This window comes from Ochotona princeps, chromosome 16, assembly GCF_030435755.1.
Source record: "Ochotona princeps isolate mOchPri1 chromosome 16, mOchPri1.hap1, whole genome shotgun sequence".
Lineage (NCBI taxonomy): Eukaryota > Metazoa > Chordata > Mammalia > Lagomorpha > Ochotonidae > Ochotona > Ochotona princeps.
The window spans coordinates 16,497,029-16,524,178 of NC_080847.1; the positions used below are offsets into that span (position 1 = coordinate 16,497,029).

At 42.9% G+C, this 27,150-nt stretch overlaps 2 long non-coding RNA genes across 3 annotated transcripts in view; one reads left to right on the top strand and one right to left on the bottom strand.

Annotated features, from left to right (window-relative positions):
• The window catches only part of LOC131482281 (uncharacterized), a 137,824-nt gene extending 115,067 nt beyond the window's left edge, over positions 1 to 22,757 (top strand). For both annotated transcript variants that reach the window (XR_009246851.1, XR_009246852.1), the window contains 2 exons: positions 16,323 to 16,436; positions 22,657 to 22,757. This is a non-coding gene — a long non-coding RNA (uncharacterized LOC131482281). The remainder of the gene's footprint in view (positions 1 to 16,322; positions 16,437 to 22,656) is intronic.
• LOC131482282 (uncharacterized) overlaps positions 18,582 to 27,150 on the bottom strand; it is a 110,001-nt gene continuing 101,432 nt past the window's right edge. Inside the window, exon 3 of the long non-coding RNA XR_009246854.1 lies at positions 18,582 to 18,654. This is a non-coding gene — a long non-coding RNA (uncharacterized LOC131482282). The remainder of the gene's footprint in view (positions 18,655 to 27,150) is intronic.

The window sequence follows — 27,150 nt, forward strand, 5'->3', positions numbered from 1 at the left end:
CATTACCACTGTGGTCATCATTGTCGACTTCATTACCATCACCACCATCCCCATCCTTGCCACCAAAGCTGCCATAATACCGTGGCCACCACTGTGACCATGGTCATCATTTTCGTGATCTGCAGCACCACTAGCATATCATTCTCAGTACCACCATTACTCCTGCAGCCACCACCACCACTGCTGTCATCACCATTACCTTTACTGTCACTGCTACTGTGCATTCAGGACAGGTCTTAGGATAAATATTTATCTCAGTTCCCACTGCAGGAAGCGGACAAGGTATTATTAATAAAATTGGTTTTTTAGTTAGAGAAATTCTGACTCACATGAGTGAAACGGTTAATCCAGAATGTATTTGAACAGACTTTCCTCAGTACACAGCCCTTATTAGCATGCTGCCCATTCTTCCAGGATTTATGTCTGTGATCTGCCATTCACTAAGCCACCATAAATCCACACTATTGGTACATTTTTTTGTGAAAGCATATTCTAAATCGTGCCTGTTGGTATTAGGTAATTGTACATCACATCTAGTCAAGAGAAGGTAGTAGACTAGTATTTCCTAGTCTATATTCAACATTTAATACATTAAGTGGTTACAATATGGGTGGCCTTGGGATAGTCTATAAGATTGTGCATCTTTTCCTGGATCCAAATTAAAGTTGTAAAATGTACATTTATCTACCTAATAAGCTTGTAATTGAAGAACTCCAAGCTTAAATAATACAAGATAAGGAGGAAAGATTGTGTTTAACTCCAAGGCTTAACAAGTTAGATGTTTTTGGGTAAGAGAACTGTTGATTTAGCCTCGATAGGAGCCTTGGGCCCAAGGCCAGACCACTTTAGCCTACATCACTATGAGCTATCAGTCCCTTGCAAGGTTAGAGCTTTCCCAAGGCAATGGTTAATCCACTTGTTTACTAGAAAGTCAATGAGCTCAACAGACTTTTACTCATTTATGTCTCTGATTCCCTCTTCTGCTTCAAATCCTAAAATGTAATGGGTGCTGTTTTACACATTTTCAGATGAATTAATGAGTTTATTTTTGTGTTTATCAATTTTCCCAGCCATGAAATGTAAGGAGAAATGCTAGGTGAGCCCCAGGGAACACGAGCTCTCAGATGGTAAAGGTTATGGGAATCAATTGATATTAGTCCTTGTTCAGAGTAGTGATGGCTGAAGTGGGGTTTTTTGCTTTGCAGTTTTATAAAAGATAAAAAAAAGTCTTGATCAGACTGACAGAGGCATTAGTTTGGCATTATCTCAGAAAATGGAATCTATGACCACTGAGCAGGAAAGAATCCAGTGTCCTTCATTCTCCTTTTTCCTGTTCTTGTGTTCTAACGTTGCACTAATCACCAGCCAGACTCCCATATTTACTGTATTGCTGCAGCAGGCGAGGAAGGGATGGAGAAGGGGAACTGGGTAAGCATTTATATTCTAACAGTCTCAAGTGTGACAGCAAGCCAAAGAAAAGCTCAGAGAGATTGGAGTTGAAGGCACCCTTGCTCTCAAGGCAAAGGTAAGGCAGAAATTAGGACCCCATGGTGCTCCAGGAAGTAGCTTATGGTACTGACTTCTCAGTCCATTTTCAAATGACAACCTTCAAAAGTTGATCATCACCAGCTTTGTAGCACAAAGATTTGTCTGGGGAAAACGAGATATAGCATCAACGAAGAAAGACAATTTACAGCATCCCAAAGGCCATGGATGTAAACATAGACATAAAAATGCCAGCACATCCTCTTTCCATAGTGGGCAAGAGTTGGAGAGCACTTAGAAGGAATGTGTGGAGCCAAACTACAATGATATTCTGGAAAAGTAATTCTGTGCATGAACCAAGATAGATGGCTCTAGCAATTTCTAAAATATTCAGATGCATATTAAGCATCTTTTCTTTGACTACTTCTACATTTCATAACTGGCCTCTTAAGATCTATGCTTTCTTCCTCCAATGCACTCTCTTCAAAATCCTTCAGCTGCTACTTAGAAATTAAAGATTGGCTGGTTTACTGTCCAGTTAAAACACTTCAGTGACTTTTTAGAGCAAATAAGACAATATCAGTACTCCTTTCTGTGTGCATCTGTGTGTGTTTGTGCATGTATATATGTTTGTGTGTGTGTGTGTGTGTGTGTGTGTGTGTGTGGAGAGAGAGAGAGAAAGAGACAGAGAGAGAGAGAGAGAGAGAGAGAGACAGAGAGAGAGAGGCTTCATCTGCTTGTTCACACGCTAAATGCTCAAATGCCAGTAATAACTAGGGACTTGACTGGGGGTGGGGCCAGAGCCAAGAGCTCTTAATTCAGACAAGACCCCCAACATGTGTGTCAGGAATTCAGTTACTGGAGCGCCCACCTAACTTCTACATTAGCCAGGGTTTGAATTCAGAAGCCAGCAACAAGAACTGAATAGAACCCAGGTACTCTGGAAAGGACATGGACATCTTAACCTAAGAAAGCTTGCCCTGCAACACCATCCTAGTCCCAGGATCTTTATTATACATTCTCATGTCATGCCACACTTTTCCTTCATGCCACTGAAAATTAAAACTAATAATTAACCTATATGTGATCGGCATTGTGGCCATTAAGCCACAGCCCATGAAGCCAGTATCCCGTGTGAGCCACAGTTCATGTTCTGGCTTCTCTACTTCCAACCCAGAAATCCAATAAGGTGCTTAAGAAGGCAGCAGAGGATGGTGCAAGTATTTGGGCTCCTATATTTATATACTCATATGGAGTTCCTAGCTTTTGGCTACAGCTTGGTCCTGCCCTGGCCATTGTAACCATTAGGGAGTAAAACACTGGATGCAAGACCCCTCTTTCTCTCACTCTCTTTCCCTGTAGTTCTCTTTCTCCCTGTGTGTGCTTGCCTGCATGTTTGTCTCCTTCTGTAAACTGCCTTTCAAGTAAATAAGAAAATCTTTAAAAAGCAATTAATATATAATTATGTGTATCTACATATATATGACATTCATAAAAACACACACATGTCTCTATCCCTTATGTTTATCACATCGCTTCCAACATAATAAACACTCCACAAATATTTGTTGATTGGAAATCATAGATATTTCTTAAAAAATTTCCCAAACCCAAGCCATTAAGAACTAAGGTAACCAGCAAGGCTAATCAGAGAACTATCATGTTATTGGCTCAAATAAGCCAGTGAAAAAAAAAAATAGTATCTATTTCTATACATGTGTGTGCCCACATATAGCTATTTTATCCTAAATTTGTTTTAATAGTCTCGTGCCATAGATTCCTAGTCATCATTAAAATGATACTAATCTCACTTGGAGTGTATAAGAACCCTAAATTCGAAGTTGAGAGTCAGGTTGGTAGGTTATCACTCCTAAGTGACTAGTTGTGCTGCTTCTGCCTGTTTCCCCAACCTCTCTGAGTTACCAGCTTCTCATTTATACTTTGCTTTACATTAATTCATGTGTTAACTCTTTAACAGGCCCCACTGGGTGCATATCTGGCTGAGATATTTAATGCAAATAGAGGGCAAAGGCATCTTCTCAGCCTTTGAAAACTTTCCCATTTAGCTGGAGACAGGTGTATAAATTAATCTTTACAGGAACAAGGTGAATGGCATTTTCCAGACATGGATCCAGCTTACAGGAGCAATAGAAGGAAAGAACTTCAGGGTGCTGTTTAGAGGTGTCAGGGAGAGTCCTCCTGAGAACATGCCTTGGAGAATTAAGTTAAACAATGAACTCACCCACCACATAAATAATGATAATGGATGCCAGTCCCCAGGCCAGAAAGCAACTTAGTGGAAATCCTACACTCCATCTCACTTACAGAAGCTGGTGTCTACTGAGCCCCAATAGGATCATTTTCTTCATCCACAAAATAGAAATAAACATCTCTCATTTTGGCTATTTGGAGGTGAAATTTAGAGATAATATATGCAAACCGCTGACTTAATAGGTGCTCTATTAGAACTGGTTGGAGATGTCAGTCATATCACATTCCACATCTGCTTCTGGCAGGTCATGGCATATGTTCTTAATGAGTGCATGATATTTCTTTTTTCTTTGAGGTTTATTTATTTATTTGAAAGTTAAACTTAGAGAGAGAGAGGAGGAGGAGAGAAAAAGACAGAGAGATCTTCCCTTCACTGATTCATTCTCCAGATGGCAGCCAGGGCTGGGCCAGGCTAAAGCCAGGAGCCAGGATCTTCTTTTAGGGGCCCAAACACTTGGACCATTCTCTTCTGCTTTTCCCAGGACATTAGCATGGAGTTGAATTGAAAGTGGAGCAGGTGGGGTACAGACTGGCACTCATATGGGATACTGGCATCGCAGGGAATAGATTTATGTGCTATGCCACTACACCGACCCCAAATTCATATTTCTGAGGGCCAAGGGCTATAGTTTGCTTAAGCTGCATGTTAGGTGAGACGGCTGAGTGTTGTCTTTTGAATTGTTTTTCCTCAGGCAAATCTCCAAGGCTCCCTCCATATCAACTTCCTTTTAGTATCAGGAAATTACTGAATACCAAGGGAATGTTGCAGAATAAACCAGCTTTTGACCATAGAGGTGAACTTGGAAGAGTTAGGTGGGCGGGGCTTGTCTGGTGGGCTCACACCACAGCTGAACACAGGCAGCCTCCTCGGAGGCTTGGTTATTGCCTGTAGGAGTAGGGTAAGAGAGGTTGCCTTGGCTCTTCAGGGAGAAGGGAGGAGGCTTGAATTAGGCAGAGATGATGAAATGTTGTGAAGCAGAAACTGTGCAGGGACTCAGAGATGAGAATGTTAATATCAAGAATGCAAGAAATTGTGGAAATGCCTAGGCTTGCTTAAATTCTGGAGTGAGTACGTGCGCTCTAGATTTGGGCTTGCAGCTGTATCTGTACTAGAACACCTTAATACTCTATCAGCTTCCACTCATCAGTGCAGACTCCCAGGACACCAGCTCCCAAAGCAGTTTCAGTGATTGTGCAGGTCGGTTCAGATCCTGTGCCTGCCTTTGCATGTCACTCCCGATGTGCAGGCATCCTACTGTAGGCAGGGAGAAAGCCAGCAGGGAGGAGCTAAGGTCACCAGCCCCTTTCTGGATTGTCCCTATGCTGCCCGAAAAGCCCTCCCTTTCTGGAGAGCAGAAAACATCAGCTTTCATGATTTCACCTTCGAACCAGTACCAGCAGAAAATAATCATTGTGCCTTCCAGGTGCATTCTTCCCCCGCTCACATGATTTTTAGCTAATTACCAGGTCATTATCATAAAAGCACCGTAGATCACACTCCCACCCCATCATGCACCTGACTCCATGACACTTCTGAATTTTCCAAACAAGGACAAGAAATGGGTGACCTTCAAACACCACTCTGCACGATACCCTTATCAATATCCAGTTAATTCCCAGCACAGATACCAACCCTTGTGCCTCCAGATCATGCAAAGTGGTATACCAGAACTTTCTTGCATGCAGCTCGCTCTCGCGTGCGCGTTCTCTCTCTCTCTCTCTCTCTCTCATTATTTGAAAGGTTGAGTTACGGTGAGGCAGGGAGTGAGGGAGAAAGAAAGAGACACAGAAAGAGAGAGAGACTGACCCTCCATTCACTGGTGCCAGGTGGGCATCAGCAGACATAAAGAAGGCAGTGCTGGAAGGAGAGCCAGTGGCTCTCCCTCTCCTCTCTCTGGAGCCTTTGGCTCGTTTTCCCCTTACTTTGCCAGCTGAGGCTGTTGAGCCTCACCAGAGCAGGATGATGTGTAGAGGAGCAGGTGTCCGTTGAAATTTGCCTTCCTCCAGAAGCATATGTTAGTTTCTTCAAAGACCCCCACACTCCTTTTCTGAGGTGCTATCTCCAATAGTTCTCTTGCTGGCCTAGGGCGGGGGTGGGAGATTACATTTTGATTGGATGACCTGCTATTCAGGCCTAGGTACCTAGATTCTTAGATGGGATGTGTCCAGCCCTCCAGGTAGCCCTATTTGGAAACATGCTAAGTGGAGCTCATGCCAGCTGACAAAGCACTCGTCTGCAGGGCCAACTCCAAGAACACCGACCACCAGCACAGCACGCAGTCCTCGCCCTTGCTCCCCTCAAGTGTCCAGGGATTGTTTCTCTTGTTCCTGTGGCTGCAGTTGTTGATGTACATTACAGACTGCAGGCTGCTCTGCCTTGGCCCTTCAGGAGGCACATACTCAATTCCGGGAGATACACGCAGCTATCAGAGGAGCTTTCCCAAGGTGTTGTTTGAATCTTGAGCCCTTTTCCACCTTCCCATTGAGAAGAGTCAGGGACTCACAGTGCACCCCCCACTGTTTCCTGGGCTGCCCTTCTTAGATGTCTCATTGCTTTTGATGTGATGGAGTCTTTTAATAACTATCACCCCAATTTTCCATCTATAGAAGTTCTCTTCTCTTGAGGACTCAGTCACACCTTCTATTTCAATTTTTTGTTTTACCCTGCTCGTTGATTAGTAGGAATTGCGCTGCGCAAGTGGGGATCTGTTACAAAGAATCATAGCCTGTGAGTTTATATTTGGTAAATTACTTCTTTATTCTTCCAACTGGAGAACACACAGATACTTAATGTCTTTGCAGGAAAATAATGCCTAATGAAAGAAAAAGAAACCCAGGAGACTGGGATTTAAAATGAGTAAAACTATACAAAAGCGATTGAAAAATACTTATAGAGATTCGTTAAATATGTGTTATAAACTATTCCGATTATTCTGTGGCTCTTAGACCCTAATTGGTCACGGCTATGGTGGTAGTCAACCGCGGTCCATTTAATCAAAGTGAAACAGATATCTGGTTGATGGACCAGACACACTCTTTAATCCCTTTAATAAGCATGCCATCAGCAACGAAACAACAAGGATTTAAGAGAAGCTCAGTAATGATGTATAGAAGGGATTTCAAGTTGACAGTCAATATCTAGTTAAGTTCTTGCAAGGGGAAAATCATATTGATATCAACTTTACTTAGATTTTCATCTTAAATATGAGTATTCTCACAGAAAACACAATCCATTAGTATATTCCTCAAGCAAGAGCTATGGGAGTTTTGGAATATGGATTAATTCTTTTATCTCTCTTTTTATAAACATATATGTGTCTAGATGCCTAAAATTTACATGCATTATGGAATATGATGACATGTTGTAAACAAATATTTAAGCAGAACTTTATGATTATTTTTCACTTAAAAAATCTGTGGTAACATATACATAAAATTTATCATCCTAACCATGTTTTTTTTAAAGATTTATTTTATTTTTTCTTGGAAAAGCAGATTTACAGAAAAGGAGAGACAAATATCCTCCATCTAGTGGTTCACTCCCCCAAGTGGCTGCAATGGCCAGAGCTGAGCTGATCTGAAGCCAGGAGCTAGGAGATTCCTTTGGGTCTCCCACACAAGTGGGTCTCAAAGCTTTGGACCATCCCTTTTCTAGACCACAAGCTGAGAGCTCAATGGGAAGTGGAGCAGCTGGGACATGAACTGGCATGTATATGGGATTCTGGCAGTTGCAAAGTTTCAAGTTGCAATTCCGGCTACTGTTCTGGGCCCATCCTAGCCATATTTTAATAGGATTCAAATGCGTTCAACCATAATGGAAGAGTATGGGGATTCTTTTAAAAACTAAAAGCAGAGCTACCATATGATCCATGACATTTATTCTTGGGAGCAGAATTCTGTTCATCTCTGGCTTTTTTTTCCTCTCGCTTTTAAACTTGGAAATGTTATTTCAGTATCCTCAGTACTTAGAACAAGATGCATACTTAATACAAAGTTGCTGGATGTCTGAGAGCATGAATCTCCAGACTGACCATAGAATGACACGCTGTGACTGTGTTGGTCATTTTGGGCTACTGCAGAAGAATATTATAAACAGGGTGGTTAAGCAGAAAGCATTTCTTAGAGTTTTGGAGGTTGGAAATTGCGGCTGGAGTGGCAGCAAGATCAGATAGTGGATGAAGACCTTTGTCCTTGTCTGGACTGCTGGCCTCTCACTGCATCTTCCATGCGAAGGAGAAAGATCTCTCTTCTCCTCCCTGTAAAAGTCGCTGCTCCCATGACGGATGTCCCACTCCTCTAGCCTCCTTTAAACTTAGCCACTTCCCAAGCACTTCCACATTGACATTTAGAGATTCCACACATGAATTTGAAGGACTCGTAAACATTCACTCAGTTGCACTACAGACAGTGAACTCAAGAAGTTTGTATGTTTGGGAATGATGCAAAAGGAAGGTACTCAAAGGAAAGGTCAGCAATTGATGCTCCAGGTTTGCAAAACAATCCTTTTCTTCTTACAGGGAATGATCTCTTGAGATTAAATCCAGCCTTCAGCTGAGGACTGTAGTTCAGAAGCAGCACTGAGACTGACTCTTGCACTGTGCTGCAAATAGTCAGTCAGTATCTAACACAGGGGTTAGCTTGAGAGTTTGGAAGGGATGGTGAGTGGTCAGCCTGCAGTTGCCAGTGCACACCGTGGGGAGAGAGGCTGTCAGTGGAGCAGGCACCTCTGTCTGCAGGATAGAACAAGTTCATCGTCTACCTGCTCATAGAACCAACAGTAGCTGAGCATTTTCTGTGTACCAAGCTCAATCTAAACTCTGAGGGTGCAGGGAACAAAACTGGTCCATATCCTTTGCACTTGTCTTGGTCTGATGGAAGAGACTGCACAAACCAACCATAAAAGACAATGTGAAATTGAAACCAAGGTAAATGCCCTAAAATAAAATTACAGAATGTTGAGAATTTTTCAGTGTGTGGGGATGAATTGGCCCCAGAAGGCAAGCCCTGGGGAGTACTCCATTTTCTGATGACAAAATCCTAACATTTCTAAGACTTAATTTAACAAACTTGATTCAGTCATTCACATAGCCCACATTCTTAGTCTGTTGTTTACTTAGATTATATTTTACAAAATATTTTATTGTATATTCTACCTCAGATAAGCTTCACATAGAATATTGACAAACAGAAAAGAAGTCTACAATCTCTCATTTTTCCATACCTTCCTCTTTCTGGCTTTGAAGACATGGAATGCTCATGTATATATCCATTGTGTAATTTTAATGTACCTGGGATTTTGCATTCTACACTAAAAATTTCTGTATAACTTTTCCTATAATAGGGTTGTCTGTCCTTGTAACTTGAAAAAATTTCAAAATCTGAAAATCATATCCCTGGATCAAGGTGTTATCCATATGATTGAGGTGGGGGTTCCTGGGGATAAGATTTCATTCGATGGAAAGGGCAGGGACAGATGGGGCACACATTGGTTCACTTTTAACTGACTCCTGCTGGTTGTGTTCCTACTCTCTCAAGGCCTTCTTTTTTTGTGAGAAAGAGGAAAGATAGGAAGAGCTATGCAGTAAAACCTTGCTGGGCCAAGGCAAATACCTGGGGCACAAGACCATGTCTACATAGGATCCACTGAGATAACTGGATCTCCCCTGGGTTAGGTCAGATCTTCCCCAAATGAAAACTGTCTTACCCAGTGGGAAAAAAACTCTATTTTTATTCTGGTTTCATAATAATGCATCAGATATCATTTGTTTACTAGCACATTATATTAAAATCAGGAATTAAAATTTAAGGTTGAAAAATAACATTCATTCTCTATGTTAAATCAGTACATGTGGCCAGCATTGTGGCACATCTAGTTAAGCCATCACCTGTGATTCCTGAATCACGGCACCAGATGAGATTCTAACTGTTCCACATTTGAACCAGCTCCCTGCTAATGTGCCTGGAAAAGCAGCAGAAGGTGGCTCAAGTGCTTTGGCCCTTGGGACCCTCATGGGAGACCAAAATGAAGTTTCAGTCTTCCGGCTTTGACCGGGCAGAGCTCTGGTTAGTGAAGCCATGTGGAGAGTGAACTGGCGGATGGAAGATGTCACTCTATCTCTCCTCTCTCTGTAACTCTGGCTTTTAAAAACATAAATCTCTTTAAAGCAATGTATTATTAAGAACAACATGAAATCATAAAGAAAGCGGTGATAGAAAACTGAAATACATATATAATTATACATACATATGCATGCAATTTGCAGATTTGTAATGTGTATCATTGTGTTATGGGGTACTGGCAGTTTTTTATTTGTACACTTTTGATATCGTTATTGGATAGAAATATGCTTTTATTTGAAAACTTGTGAAATGTTTTCTTTTTTTCCACTTGACATTATATGGAGAACATTTTCTCCCAATATAAATATTCCTAGATTATGATATGCTTAACTTATGAATTTGGATGCATTATTCTTCATGGAAACATTTGTTGAATTTTTCCCTGTTGCCAATGATTTAGCTTATTACCAGCAGTTTTCTACTATAAGCAGCACCATGTTAAACTATCTTATACATGTGGTTCTGCCTGTAATTCATTCTTTGGATAGATTCCAAATTGATTGGTGAATCAAAAAATATGGATATGTTAAAGCTCATGATACTTCATGCTGAATTGTTTTCTTGCAGGAATTTTAACTTTTACTAGGAACATGAGTATCATCTCTTGTGACCTCTCATGATTGTGTGTGTGTGACCATTACCTAGTTGATTCTTTTAAAAAGCACTTATTTATTGTTGTTATTGGAAAGTCAGATTTACAGAGAGAAGGAAAGACAGAAAAAATCTTCCATCCCCTGGTTCACTCCCCAAGTGGCCACAGCAGTCGAAGCTGAGCTGATCTGAAGCCAGGAGACAGGAGCTTCCTCTAGGTCTCCCACGTGGGTGCAGGGTCCCAAGGCTTTGGGCTGTCCTCAACTGCTTTCCCAGACCACACACAGGGAGCTGGGAAGGAAGTGGAGCAGCTGGGAAAGGAACTGGTGCCCATATGAGATCCTGGCAGATGCAAGGAGAGGATTATAGCCACTAGGCAATTTCACTGGGCCCACCTATTCAATTCTTAAAGCAACATCTCTTAAACAGTGAGTTAAGTCTCAATTATCCTATGTATTTTTTTTAAATATTTTATTATTATTGGAAAGCCAGATATAGAGAGAGGAGGAGAGACAGAGAGGAAGATCTTCCGTCCGATGATTCACTCCCCAAGTGAGCCGCTACGGGCCGGTATGCACCAATCCGATGCTGGTTCCAGGAACCTCTTCCGGGTCTCCCATGCGGGTGCAGGGTCCCAAAGCTTTGGGCCGTCCTCGACTGCTTTCCCAGGCCACAAGCAGGGAGCTGGATGGGAAGTGGAGCTGCCGGGATTAGAACCGGCGCCCATATGGGATCCCAGGGCTTTCAAGGCGAGGACTTTAGCCGCTAGGCCACGCCGCCGGGCCCCCTTATGTATTTTTAACTTGTATATTTTTCCCTATTGAGAATTGTCTTCGTATTCCCATACCTATCTGTGAAATATACTATTCACCTCCTTTTTCTATCATGTCATTTACATGAGTACTCTGCCTATGTTCAAGAAGTTTGTAATTACTTAACACCAAAAAACTGAAGATGCGCTAATCAGGTCAAAAAAGCTGTGCCTCACACACATTGCAGGAATACTGTAGTTTAATAAACGCCCTCGCAGGCATCTTCCCATCTGACCTTCACAAGGTAGCTGGGAGGTCTGGGTGAGGACTGTTATGTACACATAGAACCTGAAGTACTTAGAGGAGGGAATTGTGGCTGGGGCAGACACTGCTTCTCTAGCGCAATCACCAGAACTGTCTTGCCATCTGCCTTATCCAGACCTCACACTGTCCTTTCACAGAGTAAATATTTGCTGGAGACCAGCTGCATGGCCAAGAACAAAGAACTGCCTTGGATGTCAGTGGGAGTATGGAACTAGAGCTGGGAAGAAAAATAAAGACAAGTGGAGACTGGCGGGTGAGAAGGAGCCAGGAAGGAGACTAAGCCACCACTGATCATTGTGTATTCCTCTCTGTCTCTGCCCCACACACCCAACACTGTTGAATGTTCAGATCCTCCCGTGGAAGCAGCCTCGGGCTTTTAAAATGAAGGCAGGGAGAGAACTGGGCGGTCACAGACCATTGCCACCCCATTCCTCCATGGTGCCATGCAGAGATCAAGGACAAAATCCTTCAGCTAAAGTACCTTCAGGATCACCTCTGGAGGAGCCAAATACACTTCTGTTGGTGAGCCTGGAGCTTTGCTAACAACAGCAGAATACCCAAGGGAGCCATGAAGACAGTGACTTCCTCCATGGCAAACCCAGTGAGAACAGAGCAGAGGGAGAGGAGGTGGTGAAGCAGCTGCTGCCCTATGGGAGCTTTCAGTGTTATTTTGCGAACACAACCCAGTAACTCTCACCACAGTTCTGGGATCCTCCAGACCTTGCTGCAAAGCTAAAGATGCCCTGCAAATCCAAAGAATCACTGTAGACAAGCCCCAGTTCCTAGCATGAAACTGTAGTCCAGAGACAAGGCAAGCTGAAAAGGTGTGTGCTTCCAGGTCGCAGGGCTGTGCCTACGATGGTGAGCTCACAGTGGGTTGTGCAGTGGAGACCTGGGCTCCAAGTGCAGGGAGGCTCAACTCTGGGAGGTTGTCTGGCACTTTCTTTAGATGTCAGGCAGCCATCTAATCCTTGCTGCCAACTGTGCGGGCCAGTGGGGCATGTATTAAAGCTCTCTAGGTCTGATCTGCAGGAAACAAGAAAATTTTGTCTTGTTTTTGAAACTTCAACTAGTGCTTGAAGCTCTTGGCCCTTGGTTTCCCAGCCTCCCCTGCCCACTCTAAATAGCTCCAGCAGCAGCAGCACACAGTGAGTACACATTTCGTGGGGAGCTCTGCACAGAATGCTGAGCTCAAGGAACGTACATGACTGCAGAAACAAGGAATTTGGCCTGTCAACACGAAATATGAATTCAATTAAAAAAAAAGAAATGTCCATAACTGACTGGAGAGGAATACATTTTCAGTGAGAGCATGATAGCTGCCGTTCATGCTTATTAAGCACAGAAATCTGAAGAGAGGGGGGAGAGGAGAGGAGAGAGATAGAGACAGAGACAGCACAGTTTAAAAAGAGAAGAAAACCACAGGCGTCCACCTAGAAGGCTGCTTCAAAAGCCAGAATGCATCCCTATTTCCAATGCAAATCTGGCCTGGCCTGTGCAGCATTTTGCTTAGCATAGCACAGAACACAAGCCCCTCTGCCAGGTGCAGCTGACCTCACTGTGTCTCCTCCTCGACCCAGCTAAGAATTCTTTCTCCAGTGTAAATAGGGGCCTGCAGTCTAAATCTCACCATTCTAGAGCACTGGGCTGCTGCAGCCTGATTTTTATCTGTATCAAAGAGAAATAAAAGCTGTCAGCAGAAAAGCTGATAGTGAACCTTGGGGGCTAAAAAGGGCCAGTGTAAGTGTTGAAGGAACACAGATGGGCAGTGTGGAATCTCACTCCACGACCAGAGTGTTTGTTTATGGAAAGAGATAGGGGCAGGCCCGTGGCAGCTGGGCCTCCCAGTGCACAGAGGAAGATCTGCAAACAGCCTCTGCTCAGCAAGAAATCTCAACCCTCCTTGTCTCTGCTGCATTTTACATTCCCCCACTTCAGTTGTTTGCTTTCGAATCCAGGCCCCAGGACAGCAGGCTGTGATGGGTGCACCTTTTCTGCCTCTGCCCCTACAGCGTTCCTGTGTTGGAGACTTCATCCCAGAAGGAAAGTCAGAGTTAGGGAACAGAGCATCTTACCTTGAGCATTATAGAGCCAGGACTCAGGCCTGAGGCAAAGGCCACGCTCAACCCTAAGTGAAATGTCAGAGTTGATAGAGATGTTAGCGTTTGGCCGAGTGGTTAAGATGTCACATCAGACACCCACATCCTGCATTTGATGGTCTGGGTTTGAGTCCTGGCCCCACTCCTGCTAATGTGCGTACCCAGGAAGGTGGCAGAGGTGGCTCAATCACAGTGGGAGGCCTGGGTTAAATTCTTGGTTCTTGACTTCTGCCTAAGCCAGCCACAGCTATTGTAGGAATTTAGAAAGATAATTAGCAGATGAGAGATCTCTATTTGTTTCTCTTTCTGCCTTCCAAATGAATAAAAATTAATGTCTTTTAAAATTTCATAGAGAGAGCTATTTTGCGGCTGGTGTTGCGCTGTAGTGCACAGAGCTGCTGCCCCTGACACTGGCATTCCGTATGAACAGGGGTTCGTATCGTGGGTGCTCCACTTCTGATTCAGCTCCTACTGATGGCAGTGGAGGATGGCGCAAGGGTTTTGGCCCCTGCCACACATGTGAGAGACCTGAAAGAAGCAGCTTCTGGCCCTTGACTTCGGCCTGGCCCAGCACTGGCCACCGTGACAACCTGGGGAGTAAACCAGCAGACGGATAATCTCCCTCTTCATGTCATGGTTTCTCCTGTCTCTGTAACACTTTTGACTTTCAAATAAATAAATAAATTGTGGTTTTTTTGAAAGATTTATTCATTTTATTGCAAAGTCAGATATACAGAGAGGAGGAGAGACAGAGAGGAAGATCTTCCGTCCGATGATTCACTCCCCAAGTGAGCCACAACGGGCCGATGTGTGCCAATCCGAAGCCGGGAACCTGGAACCTCTTCCGGGTCTCCCACATGGGTGCAGTGTCCCAATGCATTGGGCCGTCCTCGACTGCTTTCCCAGGCCACAAACAGGGAGCTGGATGGGAAGTGGAGCTGCCGGGATTAGAACTGGCACCCATATGGGATCCCGGGGCTTTCAAGGCGAGGACTTTAGCTGCTAGGCCACGCCACTGGGCCCAATAAATTGTGTTTTAAAAGAAATAACATTTTTAAAATAATTCAGAGGTTACGTTCCTATCATAGTGATAAATTTCTTCCCAGGCCTTTTCTTGTTTTTTTTTTTTTTTTGAAAAAAAATCCTTTTTGTTCATAACATATATCTGCTTATATATTTGAAAACCTTTGCATCCTACTTGACTTTTTTGTGTTCTGTTTTGAACATGTTAGCATCATAAATCCCCATGATATTCATTATTTAGTAGTTTACATCAGTACATAATATGGATATACATGTCATAATGTATTTTCTCAATAAACCTGGGAATACATGTTGTGGTTATTGCCTTACTGCACTCACTGCCTTGGGACAATAAACAATGTTGAAATGAACATATTTTTTTAAAGTATTTACTTAGTTGAGAAGCAAAGAGGTGGATACAGAGAGAGGGGTTTCAGAGACAGTAAGAGAGAGTGAGCTCCCATCCCCTGACTAACTCCCCAGGTGTCTGAAACCCTCAGGAAGGGGTCAGGATCAAAGCCTGGATCTGGAAACTAAATCCCTGCCTTCCGTGTGGGTGGCAGGAATGCAGTCCGTTGAGCATCAGTGCCTCAGCCGAGAGCCTGCGTTGGCAGGAAGCTGGAACCAGGAGCCAGAGCTGGAACCAAACCCGGGCCCTTGGCATGGGATGTGGACTGACCTGGGAGAGTGAAGCCCACTCCTGCAATGAACATTTGAAAAATAATATGTACATTGTCCAGCAATCAGGGTTTAAGAATAGTAGTATGTTAAGCATTATTGACATGGCTTATAAACAAGGTTTGAGTCCCTTTTAAATAAAAACCGCTTCATAACAACCGTGTCCTTAAGTGAGGAAAATAACATGACGGATGGGTTTTAGCATGGTTGAAGTAGCAGTGTACCTGTGTATGTACATGCACGTGTATACATACATGAGCCTGTGCGTACATTGTGTGTGCTTGTGAATGCATGCTTGCTGACACAGTACAGCTGGACTGTTAGCTAATGAGATGGTGAATCCAGACGCAAATCATGCAGCAAGACCCCCAGCTCTGCATGCTTCTTCACCTGGCACTCGGCAGCAACACTCAGCAGGGACAGTGGGAAGCACCTTTTCTGCACAGCCTTTGTATTCCACCTTCTACATGCATCAGCCTCCTGACTGCTTACCAGCACCAGGCAAGGAAGAGCTTCAGAAGAAAGTGGAGCTCAAAATGAAGGCAGCACTCCAAGATAACCCAGCCAGAATTCACGGAGCTGGATTCAGTCACTGGTTTTAGAAAAGCCCTTTGCAACCACACCCTGCAGCCCTCAACAGACCTTTAATCTCTGTGCTGCGTTTGAGGACCTGAAGAATATGCAGCTTTAATCTATTTTCCAGTTCTTCTGTGGCAAGTTAGACATAATTCTTTCTGCATATTTTTTTCTGTACATCTTCCTCATGAGTCAAGGAGAACCCATGACTTAGTGGACTTCGGTGTTTCCCCCCACCTCTTCACACTTGGCATTTCCCTTTTGGAGGTGCAGGAAGGGGTCTGCAGCTTGCTAGGATTGGCTGTGGTTTATGGGGAGGGAGGTTAAGCCGAGAGGCGCCAGCCACTGCTTCAATTACACTCGCTTGTTCCAAGGGCTTTAATCATGACCTCTTACTCAACAGCTTCTTTCAGGAAGGCCAGGGGGAGAATGGGCAGTTGGAAACGATCATAGTAATCAGGATCCCAGACCTCCAACTCCACTGAGAAGCACGCTTGGGACATAAGATGCATTAAAGGTAAAAAGTTAACTAAGACCAGCCACTGCTGAAGGAATCCACGGGCATTAGAGTGCGAACAGGATCTCAGCGAGATCACAAACAGTAATCACATGGAAAGAGGAGGTGACAGAAATTACTTTGTGGTCTAATGGGGAGGTCTCTCTAAGCAGATGTTCATGGAAGAAAGAATGAACATCCCTCATGAGATATGTAATGAGACGTAGAGCCCCACAGCTGGGGAAGTGGGTGGAGACTGGAGATGCAGGGTATGCTGCATTAGAAGTTTAAAAGCCATTAGCCTGCAGCTTCCTGTGATAGGAAAAAACAGGGGAGGTGTGTGTGTGTGTGTGTGTGTGTGTGTGTGTGTGTGTGTTGGGAAGGGGCCACACGTCCCCATTTTCCTAGACTCAGATATTTGTACAGGTCACTGCGAAATCAGTTCAGCAGAACATGACTTGCTTCTGATCAACATAAGGAGAGTCAGGCCACAACAGCCGGAGCTGAGCTGATCAGAAGCCAGGAGCTTCTTCCAGGTCTCCCACATGGGTACAGGGTCCCAAGGCTTTGAGCCGTCCTCGACTGCTTTCCCAGGCCACAGGCAGGGAGCTGGATGGGAAGTGGGATCCCAGTGGTTGAAACTAAAGATTTAGCTGCCTGGCTATCGTGTTGGGCCCTATTTACAAATTTATAACTTCTACTATCCATGCCACTTCTCACAACCTACTTGTGTTACAGACCAGTGTACCTTCCCGGAAGCACATTGTCCACCCCCGATCATACCTCATGCCAATTGATTCAAGGCAAACCAGGCCACATACTGAAATAAAATAAGACAAATTGGTTGTTTCCTAAAACGTGTGACACTAAAGAGGCATCCTAAATATCTCTGAAGACACCTAGGCTCCCACACTCCATGCTATGGATTTCTGTAGCCAGATCTTGCGTCTTCCACATTTCTGACCAGTTTGGTTATATTTCTACTTTGGGGGAGCAAATGCACCCTCAGACATCCCATCCTTAACACCAAGATAACTAGTGTATATGTCGTTTCTCAGAGAGGGCTCATGTCAAGAGGTGAATGGATCCATCTGACTTGGAATTAGCATAGGGAAGTATCAGACCCTGTCTTGTCCTCACTTTCTGAAACAACAACAACGATTCAGGATCTAGTTTCAAGAAAAGTAAGTGTGAGAGCCATATCGGAGTCAGAGAGCCACTCCCATTTCTGGGCGGGAAGAGAGTGTGGACACTGCCCTGAGAAAACGCCCACTGTGGCTGGGAGCCCTCTGGCCGCCTTGCTAACAGACACCCTCTTGGTTCATGTTTGAATAACCCCAGGGGAAAGAAGCTCCTCCTCTTCAGCAAGCAGCCAACTGCAGGGTTGCAGAGTTTTGCAGCGGCAGGGCCTTTTTTTTTTTTAAGGTAGAATTTCATTTTTTTTAAAGATTTATTTGTTTTTATTACAAAGTCAGATATACAGAGAGGAGGAGAGACAGAGAGGAGGATCTTCCATCCGATGATTCACTCCCCAAGTGACTGCAACGGCCGGTGCTGCGCCGATCCGAAGCCGGGTACCAGGAACTTCTTCCAGGTCTCCCATACGGGTGCAGGGTCCCAAGGCTTTGGGCTGTCCTCGACTGCTTTCCCAGGCCACAAGCAGGGAGCTGGATGGGAAGTGGAGCCGCCTTAACATGGATCAGTGTACTTGTAATGTGTAACACATGGCCTCACTGCAATTTTCACTACAGGCCTTTGGATTGTGTTTTGGAGCCATAGAAAAAGAAAGTTCTGGAAGTACTAAAGGGGAATATGCAAAGTATATAAATAGGCTGCATGTTGGAATGGCAGAAGCAAAATGTGTTATTTGTTTTCAGATGCTCTCAAACTTGGTCAAAGTTCTTCTTATAAATTTTAATGACCGAGACACTTTCAGATGGAAGCATGAGAAGAGAGGGAATGTTCTATCCCATCTTTTTTTTTTTTCAGCTGCTTTTTTCCCCCAGTTGAAACATCTCTAAGTCTTTCCATTGCTTCTCCTGAGTTATGCCTTCCTTCACTGGGTCTCATCCTTCTTGACATCCTTTGAAAATGTAGAACTCAAGATGAATACATTAGTATTGTGAGCTGACCAAGGGTATCGCTTTTATTTCTTTTTCTTCTTACCTTGCACAAACCCCATAGGAATGATGACTCGCTCAAGTTAGCTTCTTCATCCTGTAGTTCTGGTGAATCATATCTGAAGATGAAGAATAATGAGTTAACCTTTATTTTAAGTACCAGACCAGAAAGCCAGCCTACGATATGCTACAACCACAAATTTTTGTTCTTACTTTCAAAATTCCTGGTTATCATCACGGCATATCTTCTTTAAATCGCCTCCCTCCGTCTCAGCCTAATAAAACAGTGACTTTCATCTCTCACAACATTTGGTACTCATTATTGTGTAAGAATTAGCTAGAGTTCCATGACTCCCTAAGATATTTTTACTTCAAATTTCTAGTTTCTTATACTAATTCATTTTTTTACAACACTGTGGAAGATCATTTTAACATCAAATTTGTCATGTGTGTTTATGAAAACTGCCAGAATCTGTGTCTATACAGTTGATATTTTGACCAAGGCCTAAAACAGTTATACAGAATTAAGCTTCATTCAGCTCTTGTTGGACTTGACAGGGAGACTCAAACCATTCAGCATGAGTCTTTGGTCATTGATTTTGGTCCAGGAATGAGAGGCTGCATTTGGATGATGCAAGATGGTCACAAGGTGTGCTTCCTTTGTTTGTATTCATTTTAATTGACAGATATTGATTATGTATACCGATGGAGTACAGTGTGACATTCTGATGTGTATATGCATTGTGGAAAGATTGTATCAAGCACAACATATACATCACATCACCAAATTGGGTTTCTTTTTTGTAGTGAGAATATTAAAATCTACTGTTGTAGCAATTTTGAAATGTAGAGAAACACCCAGGAACCACGATCCAAGCCCTCGGGTAACTCTCCAAGATTCCTGTAGAGAAGCCAGTCTGTGAATTCTACTCAGTGGAAGAACAATGTCAGAATCCTAGTCAGTGGATCAGGAACTCAGGAAGTCAAGGCAACGTTTTGGTTACTATAAATAATTTTTCCATGTTCTGCCTTCTTGCCTCTTTGCATCTCCCCACCTGCAACCACTGAACCAACAAAGAGCAGGGTGATCCAGGTGCAATGCTATTCCATTTGTTTTCATTAAAGACAGCTGATTCTTACTCTGTCCAGAAGACTCCTCAAGGGTCATTTCTATGTTCAAAAAAACAACCTAGAATTTTAATGGAAACAGGTTGTAAAAGAACAGCCCAAGAGACTGGGGTCAGCCATTGCAGCAAAAAGTAGTGGTGGTCTGTGATCCCCAACGTTTGGACACATCGAGATTACCCAGTGGACTTGTTAAAACTCTAATCTTGGGGTTTTAGTCAGTCTAGGATGAAGCTTTGGGATTTGCTTTTATAACGGATTCTCAGGGGATGCTGGTCTGAGAAGTACTGATGTAGGGAGAAAGAAATTCGGAGTCAAGATTCTAGAAGCTGAAGTCCCATGTTCACACTTACAATAGCCCTTTAGCCTTGTCCAAGTCACTCCCCTGTCTTCAGTGAAATGACATTGTTGCTATTACTGCTGCTGCTCTTTGTAAGATGTCGAAATAACCCCTAGGAATGTTTTCCAAATGCTGTCCCTGGGAACCACTAAAATAACGTGTGTCGGAGTACAGTAGTGCACATCATGGAGTCAGCCAGCCAAAGAACACATGCTTTTGTTCCGCTCTGGACCTGCATAGACAGGAGCCATCATTTTGTTTGCAACCATTTTCCTGACTTTGTCTAACCAATGTTCTTATCATGAATTTCTTTTTAGCATGACTTTCCTTCTATGCAAAAGAAGAAAAAAAAAAAAAGAAGAAGAAGCCCACGTTGTCCACCACAGCAAAGAACACTCAAAGCCACTAGCCAGGCCAATGGAGACAGGATGTCCCTGTTGTCTCGACATCTGGCCTTTTCAGCACAAACCTCTAATTTTCTGTGGCTTTTTTTTTTTGGCCTCCCTTCAGTGTGGGAGGGTGGTGTGGATAATGAGCCCCATCTGTGAGGCTTCCCTTCTCTATGCCTTTGAAGAGTCCCCTGCATGTTCTGCCTGGAGGTCTCCCATTGTGGCCAACCCCTCTGTTCCCCATTAGCAGTGAGAAATGCATCAAAATGTTAAAAGCAGGAAACAAATTATTGTGCTATTATGGGATGTGTTGAAATGTACTAGTATGGAGGATGTTGCTACAGATAAGGATATTTAGGACATAGGTATCATTGAAGTTATATCCAGAGTGGCACTCATTTTTATTAAGATTTGTTTTTGTTGACAAGGCAGATTTACAGAGAGAAGAGACAGAGAGAAATATCTTCCGTCCACTGGTTCGCTCCCTAAGTGGCCACAATGACTGGCGCTGAGCCAGTCCGAAGCCAGGAGCCAGGAGCCAGGAGCCTTTTCTGGATCTCCCACACGAGTTCAGGGTCCCAAGGCTTTGGGCCATTCTCCACTGTTTTTCCAGTCCACAAGCAGGGCAAGTCAGCCAGCTACAGAGTGTCCTACAGAGGAATTTGAACAAAGATAGTTTCTTTGAATCACCTTCATGTATTCTTCAAAGTAGGAAGCAGCAATGATATTACTGCTAATAGAAACTTAACCAATATAGTTTAAGATGTTAAGCAGATGGATCATCTGGGCTAATCGTTTGGATATGTTGATGAAGAAGCACACACGTTAGTTTCTTTTTCTAAGGAAAAAAGAAGGGTACGCATATGGAATTAATATCTGTGTATTATTTTTGCCAGTTGAATGATTCTGGGTGGGTTTTACTGAACTCAGGGGTCTTTAGGATTACTCTGTATCTTTGATACTTACTGAGTAGGGGATAGGGCCAAACTTTAAATGATGGTGAGCTTGCAGAATATTACTGTGTGGTGGGCTTCTGCTTATCTCAGTCCTGTAAGTTTGGCTAAGTAGTTTAATCTTGCTGAGCCTGTTTTCTTATAAATGAAAAATGGGGCAACAATGTACCTCTTGAAGCCTATTTCTGACAGAGAGTTGTCAATCACTTCCCGTGTCTACACAGACACACACCTTCTTTGAACACTATGTTTTACCAGGTGTGAGTGTGGATGAACTCCTTCAGAACTGCATAATCTGCTCTGTGTGTGTGTGTGTGTGTGTAATCCATTTTCCCCATGGTTATGTTAACTTAGAAAAGATTCGTTATGCTGATCATCTACTACAAAACTGATCAAAATAGTAGTATGCAGGTACAGGAGTGATCTGTCTCTTCACTACATCCTATACTGAAAAGATTTCACATTATGGCTGATTTCCGGGTACCACACAGGCATCACTGATCACAGAACAGGGAAGAAATTAAGATAATTGGCTGTCCTAAGCTAGTAAGGCAAGTTTGCATCAGTAAACCCAAGGGCTACAAGATGACGAATTGACTGACTACTTTAAGATAGCTGTTGAACAAGGCAAGAAGGAGGGGAGGGCAGGGATAGAGTTCAAACAATCACATGGGGGGGGGAGAAAAGGAAACACAGTAAGAGTTGAATTAGTGAGCAAAGAGAGAAACAGACTTTGGGTACTGTTCCTTCCGATTCAGTTTTCTTGCAGACAGGGAGACAGAGTACCAAAACTGAGAAATAAGCTTCCTGTTTTCACCTCTAAAATCAATAGTGGACCTGGAACACCAATACAAGAGCTTCCTATGTGTGATTAGAGACCAAACAGTCCAGAGGGGAACTAGAATTAATGAGTGTAACCGAGCAAATAGCACAAGTGTTTGAACCAAATAAAACATTGCCCCGCAGTACCATCTACGGCGCTGTAATGACTCCTCTGGAGAGGCCCATCACTCTGTCACTTCAAACTCAACTAGGCAAGAAAACTTGAAGTCTTCAGGAAAAGCCTGTGTGGTCAGAAAGTGGGCAGAATGACCTGGCGGCCTCCCTAGCCCCTGATGTTTGTAGCTCTGTGATTGAAGGGCCTGCCATTTCCTGCTTAGCTGCCACCCAGGAACTAACAGTACCTAACCTGTAGCTAGAAACAATTAACATGCACAATCTTGTGAGAATTGCTGAGAAATTTGGTGAAATTACCCTGTGATTTCTCCCTTTAGCTTTTGTTTTGCTAAGGGAATAATTTCTGTTGTGTTTCAGGTTTTATCCTTGTGATGTCAACACGCACTGAGACCAGATGGTCCAACCATCTTAAGAAATTCAGAGCTGTGTATCTTTTTTTCCCGAATTGAAAAGCTCAACATCTCAGTCAATGGCACTAAGCTCCTGTCTGTCATGATGCTATGAAACTGTTTTGAGAGTAAAGGAAAGAACTTGATTCTAGGGATTCCCAGCAATCAGACTTCCTCATTTGTCAGCCTTGCTACATTTCATGATTCTTTCACTTCCTAGATAGCCCAACACTTACAACTCTTCTTATAGCTCAACATTTTCCTATTTGGAAGTATGGTGATTGGATTGAACTATAGACATTGTAGTTTAGAGTAAGCATTGCTAAGCAAGAATGTACAACTTCAAATCCTGTTTCAGGCAAATAATAACATAGCAACCTAATGTAATAGACTCGACATCTCTGACTTTCAGATTTTCAGCTGAAAACGGGAAAGGACAAAGGCACTGTGTTTTGTGACGAGTATTAGGAGATGGTGCCGTGTGAAGAGCATTGGAACAAAGTGAACACTTAAGATGTGTTGACGTTACGGAAATCTGAGGTATGGATCTGGCATAGAGGCTTAGGGAGTTGAGCTTATGCCTGTGAGGCCAACATCCCATATGAGTACTGATTCAAGTCTCAGCTGCTCCACTTCCAATCCAGTTCCCTGCTAATGAAAGTGGGAAGGCATCAGGAGATGACCTGAGTCCTTGGGCCCCTGCCACCCTTGTGGGAAACCTGGTTACAGTTCTCGGTTCTTGACTCCTGCCTAGTCCAGGCTTGGCCATTGCATGCATTAGGGAAATAACCAAAGGAAGCATGGAAGATATTCATTCTCTCTCCTCCCCTGTCTCTTCCATTCCTCTCTGTAACTTTACCTTTCACTTAAAGAAATATTTTATAAATATATTATACATACATGAGGAAATCTTACTCATCCATGAAAAGAAGGAGATACTGATATTTGCAACAGAATGCATAGAACAGGAAGTAATCATGTTAAGTGAAATAAGCCAGACCCAAAAAATATCACATCTTCTATTTTCTTTTATTTATGGGAATTAACTTATATGTAGAGAGAAAGCATAGAAAAACATTAGCAGTATTTTCAATATTAAGCATGTGTTGCTTGGCATAGTGTTCAGAATGTCATTTAGAATACCTGTATTCCACTTGGGAGCGTCTGGGTTAGAGACCTGGTTCTGCTTGCAGTTCCGGCTTCCTGCTGATGCATACCCTAGGAGAGAGATGGTGACTGCTTGAATAATTGTGTTCTTGCTACCCATGTGGGAAACCTAGACTGAGTTGTCAACTTCTAGCTCCAGTGCTAACAGAGGGCTGTTTTAGCTACTTGAGGATTCAGTCAACAAATGGAATCTCTGTCTCCTGTCTGCCATTCAAATAAATAACTAAATTATTTCAAAACATTTTTATTGCTATAAAGAGATAGCTTGAGGGCCTGGTGCAGTAGCCTAGTGGCTAAAGTCCTTGCCTTGCATGCACCAGAATCTCATATGGGTGTCAGTTCTAGTCCTAGTGGTCCCACTTCCCATCCAGCTCCTTGCTTGTGGGAACTGGGAAAGCAGTTGAGGACGGCCCAAAGCCTTGGGACCATGTACCCACACGGGAGACCCAGAAGAGGCTCTGGGCTCCTGGCTTTGGATTGGCTCAGCTCCAGCTGTTGTAGCCACTTAGGGAGTAAAATCAATGGAAGGAAGATCTTCCTCTCTCACTCCTCCACTCTGTATATCTGACTTTCCAATAAAAAATAAAACAAATTTTTTTTAAAGAAGATAGCTCAGTTCTAAGAATATGATGTTTCCTTCTTGCTTTCTGAGTTTTTGAAAAAACACATTTTAATTTACATAATAAAGACTTAATGCTCCACTAAATAAAGAGTTCGAAAAATGAAAAGTTAAAGAGTGAAGTGCAGCTAGTACAGCAGGAATATAGGAAAAGGTTATAAACAGTAATTCAAATAATAAGCAAAATTTAAAAAGGGCAATTTCATTCATATACAATAAATTTTTAAATAAGCTCACATTAAGACTGTGGTAGCATAACTTCTTAACCATTTGTTTACAAAAATGTGAAAAATTGGCAGAACTGTATAGTAGCACTGACATACACATGCAAATATATATATGTGTGTATATATTCTTAATAATAAAACTAAAATGTATAGGTCCATTATGTGCTTAAGGATCCCAATACTAAAAAACAAATGAGGTGCACAAAGAGAAACACCTGGAATGCAAGCCCCTAGCAGTGTGACTCAGAGGCAGTGTGACTCCGTGTGACACCAAGTAGGCTCTGTGTGACTAACATGCTTTCCAAGAGTTCCTCCTAGGGAAGAGAAAAAGATACACCTCAGTAATGACTAACAGTGCTGTTTCCCTATACTTTCTCGTTCCAAATCCTTGAACCAGGTGGAAACTCAAGTAGCCTAACAAAAACTCCTTGCAAATTTGGAGACAAATCTCTGAGACATTCCCCACAGAAGCCGTTGGAGGTGGATGGTAACATTGTTATTTTTGCCTTTCTCAACGCCAAAGAGCAATAGAAAAGGACTGAGGGAAATTCTCAGGCTTAAGTACGGTTTCCTATCTCCAAATGATCAGTCTTAGGTTACGGACAACTGTAAAACTTATTAGCAAATCCTCCGTGCGACCCCTCTGTGCTATGTCTTCCAGAGCTTGTGTAATTCCTGAGCTGGTCTAAGCCATTTATTTATTGGGCAGAAAAAGTATTCTGATGAAAATCATTTTCAAGCTTGACAATTTTATTTTAGTGTTACTTGATCTACTTTGAAGCCTCCTGGGAAATCTCTGCTACATTTGACTTCTCTCCATGTCATCCTGTTAGCTATTAGATGGCTAATTCGCTTCACAAGATATGCCAATATGAGAAGCACTCGGCTTGTATTAGGAGTACAATTTCACCACTCAATGGTCAGATCTTTTATAATTAAGACAGCAGAGCAATCCAAACACTGCAGCCAATGAAAATGCTCTCCAATCACCTGTACTCACTGCTCGTGGGTTCCTAATGGAAGTGGTCTCACTTAGCCCTGATCGAGCAGCTCTAATTTACACTAAAAATAATAATGTACTTTGGCTTGGAAAGTGAGAATATAAGAAAATCTCTTTCACTCTCTCTCTCACTTTTCTTTATGCAGCAAAATGAAGAAATGTAATTAAAGTAGACTGTAACTCTTTCTTTAAGGAAGTATAGTTAAATGCACAGGTTTAGGTTCAAGTAATCCTGGATTTTAAATACCCAACTTGTGATGTATTAACCACATAGCTTTGAACCTGTTGGCAGATTTACCTGAGCCCGTGTGTCAAGTAAAGATACCCAGCAAAAGTTTTTGCAAAATTTGATTGGAAAAATGAATGAAGAGCAACACAAATCTTTTATTTTTTTTTTTACTTTTTTAAAGATTAGCTTATTTTATTGGAAAGTCAGATTTGTAGAGAGAAGGAAAGACAGAGAGAAAAATCTTCCATCTGCTAGTTCACTCCCAGGTGGCCACAATAGCTGGAACTGAGCAGATCCAAAGCCAGGAGCCAGAAGCTTCTTGCGGGAATTCCACATGGGTGCAAAGTCCCAAGGATCTGAGCTATCCTTGACTGCTTTCCTAGGCCACACACAGAGAGCTGAAAAGGAAATGACGCAGCCGGGACACAAACCAGCGCCCATATGGGATCCCAGCACATGCAAGGCAAGGACCTAGCCATTATGCTATCGCACCAGGCCCAAACAAATCTTTGTGTTAAAGAGAATGGCAAAGGACACACATAGTGAAATGACACCAACACAAGACAAAGCTTTACGAACACAAAGTTCATTTTCTGATGATAAGATCTCTGTGGACTGAACAACATGTGCCTCAGATCTTCTTGTACCCTTATTTAAGAATCAGAATTAGCAGTTGGACAAGTCTCAACTTCATGTTCATAAAACGTTGCTACAGAGTCTGAAATCATGGGGGCGTGTGTGTATACATGTGTGTGTATGCAAGTGTGTGCACACGTGTGTTCACTCATACACATTTGAAGCTACCGAGAAAGAGGTCCTTGGACAAGTGATGCTGAATTACACTTCTGCACAGAGTAGAGATCGCTTAAGAGAAGAAAAAAAAAGAAAAAAAAAAAAAACAGAACAAAATAGGAAATTCTAACATGGGGGTGGGTGGGAGGGAGAAGAAATCCTAGTGTTTTGAAATTACAGAATTCTTCTGGGACTGTAGATGAATTGTCTTAACTTTACCTGGCCTTGGGTACATGTTTCATAAAACAAGAGTCTTTTTCTATACTCTCCAGTTCCCAGCTATCCAGTTTAGCTCCCTAGAAATAAGGTGAGGAAGATACACAGAAAGCATCATGAATGCTTTTTTGCAGCAAATCTCATAGATTCTCACGTAGGGAGTCCCAGGAGGCAAACTCGGATGGTCCGTGTCCCTCACTCGTGCCATTTCC